Here is a 3,484-nt window from a genome sequence, read left to right on the forward strand (position 1 = left end):
CTAGATTCAGCTGACAACAACGTTTTAGACGTGGAACACATGTAAAACAAACAGCTTAAGGAAGTATGAACTCTCCACTTTACACCCCTGGAATACAACTATTACTTCCTGCAGCTCTGCTACCATTCATGTTATCGTTTTGTGACTGTGCACCATAACACACCATTTCACACATTATTGTTACCAGGAAACAAAACTTTCCCTTCAAGTCTAGCAAGTAGGTTAAAGCTGTTCTGCTCAGTAAATAGTAGTAATATAACATAAGCTATGCAAACACACTGATGAATGAGCATTTTTGATATCCAGGAGTATCAGCTGCCTAGCACTTCAGAAAGTAATGGTTATATTCTCAGGCATTTTGGTCTGCTTCTAATCAAAGTGTAGAAAGATACACCTTTCCAATCTTAACACTTATTTGCCATTATGATTTTTTAAGTTGTATTGCAATTGGACACTGCCATCCTGAACTTCATAGCAACGCATCAATGACTTTTAAGTGTAGGTTCATTCACTGATCAGCTATCCAGACAAAAATAGAAGTTGAGCTGCTTATTATTTTTGAGATATTTCAGGTTCAAACACGTGGAAAAAATCATTGCAAGCACAAGGACTATCTAAATATTCAGTAAGACCATAAGCCTGGAATGCTCTAATATGGACAAAAAACAACTGTGTGAGCCACCAAACCAAAGCAGCAGCAGCAGGCAGCTGGTTACAAGTAATCTGCTGCCGGGGACCATAAGTGCCTCCAGTAAGTTGCCAAGTACACACTCTCCAACCCCTCGGATGACACCAAAGCAAGGGGAGCAGACACAATGTGAGAACATGAGCTCCCATTCAGGGGCTCCAAATCATCCAGAGGAATGGGTTGAGCGAGACCTCCTGAGCTTAATAAACCAATGCCTTATGCCTGGGATGGACTAACCCGTCAGTGCGAGCTGAGTACATCATGCCAGACAAGAAAAGGACAAGAACTGGAGCCGTTCAGCCTCCTTCTGAGGAAAGGAAGGCTGGAGAGAAGCTCACCACTGCCTCCCACCACCCAGCAGGTGTCCATAAATAAGACGGAGCCAGACTCTTTCAGAGATACCCTGCAGAAGGGCAGACAGAGATGGCATCAAGTTGCAACAAGAGAAATTCCTTGCTGGACACGAGAAAAAATTCTTCTTGGGAAAACCCCCAAGAGAGGAGCCAAGAGAGGCTGTGTGACCTCCATCCTTGGAGTCACCCAAAATAAAACCAGAGAAGGTCCTGGACGTTCCATTCCAGCTTTGGAACTGACCCTGCTCAGAGCAGGAAACTGGACTAGAGATTTCCCAACCCAATTACACAGAAATTAATCAAAAACATTCCTACATTAAGCTCAGCAGGTAGATGAGTAGCTACTCCTCAGGGCTAAGCACTAATTAAGAAAGCACCTGTGTTCATTTAGGCACTTACAGTTATGATAATAAACAAAAACAGCAGGACTGCTTTCTTGTTCAGAGCTTTAAGTGGACAGTGATCCTCAGACAAGGAATTATCCAAAACTGTTCACTGTACAATGAAAAGGAACTTCAGACATTATTCACTTGGTGCAAATGCTCCAATTAGAAGTTTCCATGTGGTTTTCTTCCCTTACATTTGTCACTGATGTTTATGAAGGAGTCATGAGCAAACAACAGAGAAAGAGGACATTATCATCTCACTACACAGATTGGAAACTGATGTAGAGTGAGTTTTCAGCCTCTCAAACTTTGAGAAGCTGTGGCCTGATTTATTTACTTATTACTTTCTACCCTAACTTAGCAGCTGACACATTCAAACCACAGCTTCTGTGAATTTTAGCTGCAGCTGTGACCCTGCAACAGTTTCTGCAGAATCACGGACAATTGTTTCAAACTAGGCCTCCGAGAAAAATGAACACCCAATTAGTTATTACAGAGGCAAAACAGTTTAAGCAGCCTGTTAGCACAGGGGAAATCAGAGCCAGAGTGAGAAACCAGCTCCTTGACACAGCATCTTGCAGCCCTACCGACCTTGGGCTTCCTGCTGCAGACCACTCACCTACTGCTCCTCTGCTGCAAATGCAGCCAAGTTCTGAGCTCTGTAGGAAATCAATATGCCAGTTCCTAAACACTTTTTTTTTTTAAAAAAAGGTTTTCAGCCTCATCAAGAACTCAGGAATTTTCATGTGAAAGGCAAAAATGCACATCCAAGGCAAAAAGTCCTTTCCAAGAGACTGATGTTCCTGCTCCAAAGCCCAGTGGCATTACAGACTGTCAAACACAAGACTGTCAAAAAAATACCAGCACTTCCATCCATTTCAGCCTGCTGCAGTCCATCAATAGATGCACGTTACAGAAAGCCTGAAACCATACAAGCTTTGCAAGCACCCCAAAATGAAAGCTGTCAGACTGTCACCAGCAGGCAGTTATTTGCTGCAATACAAATGCATTAGCACTGGCTGACAACGGGCCTTCAGGAAACAGAGGTCTTTGCACACATGCCATGATTTCTGTGGTATTGCAAGTGAAGCACAAGAAGCTGCCTAAGATGGCACTTTCTGCTTGCGCACTAAGCAATGTGATTAGGTCAGCCGTATGCAGTTTGGTTTTCGTCTTCTCCCAAGGGAGAGAGCGTGCGTGGCAGAGGAGGATGTTAATATTTTAGGCGATTTTAATTAACATGCTGCTACAGGATTACATTAAAAAAGGCAAAGCTGAAAAAATAGTCTTCGCAGTTAGAGGAGAGGCATTTCTAATGGCCGTTAGTTCCTGCAGAGATCTGTTCCTGACAAAGCACGAATCATTTGCTATTTAAAAGCTATTTTAATCTTCTGCTTGTTCAGTTTAATTTTAAAATGCTAAATGAATATCCTAATATTAAGGAAAATATCCTGTGCATCAGAACCAAGTCCCACCTTTATCTCCCCTGCCCCAGCAACTTCCACATCTCCACTCTCACACCACAGCTGTGCCCTGGGATGCAGGCAGGGCTGCTGACAATTGCTCATGAAGCCACAGGGCTGGGGAAGGGAACCAGACCTCACTGACCCAGCTCAGGTCATTGCATCAGGCACTACGGAGGTATACTTCAGTCACCCAAACCTGTTTCCCCAACTCCATTACCCCTCACATGCATGCACTTCTAATTTACAGTGCATCTAAACTTTCATCTGCTGCAATTCCGCTCTTCCAGCCTGTAAGCTGGTGTGAACATGAACCTGCCCTTAAGAAGCACTTGAGGCTTCAACAAGCATTGAAGTACACGCACAACAACCCTGATGTTTTAATAACAAAGCATGGATCATGAGGCTGAGAGTCAACTGAGCCTTTTAAAAATGGATTTCTTGTCTATTCTAATGAGAAAGTTACTTGGAACATGGCATTTCTCAAGTGGCATTATAGATATGGTGTACTCTCCAAGCAAAGACTCAATGAGGATAAATAAATCCAGGTCCCAGGGCTTTGAGCAATTTCCCTCCAATGCATCAAATTAATCG

Source organism: Meleagris gallopavo, chromosome 7 (assembly GCF_000146605.3).
Source record: "Meleagris gallopavo isolate NT-WF06-2002-E0010 breed Aviagen turkey brand Nicholas breeding stock chromosome 7, Turkey_5.1, whole genome shotgun sequence".
NCBI classification, from domain to species: Eukaryota; Metazoa; Chordata; class Aves; order Galliformes; family Phasianidae; genus Meleagris; species Meleagris gallopavo.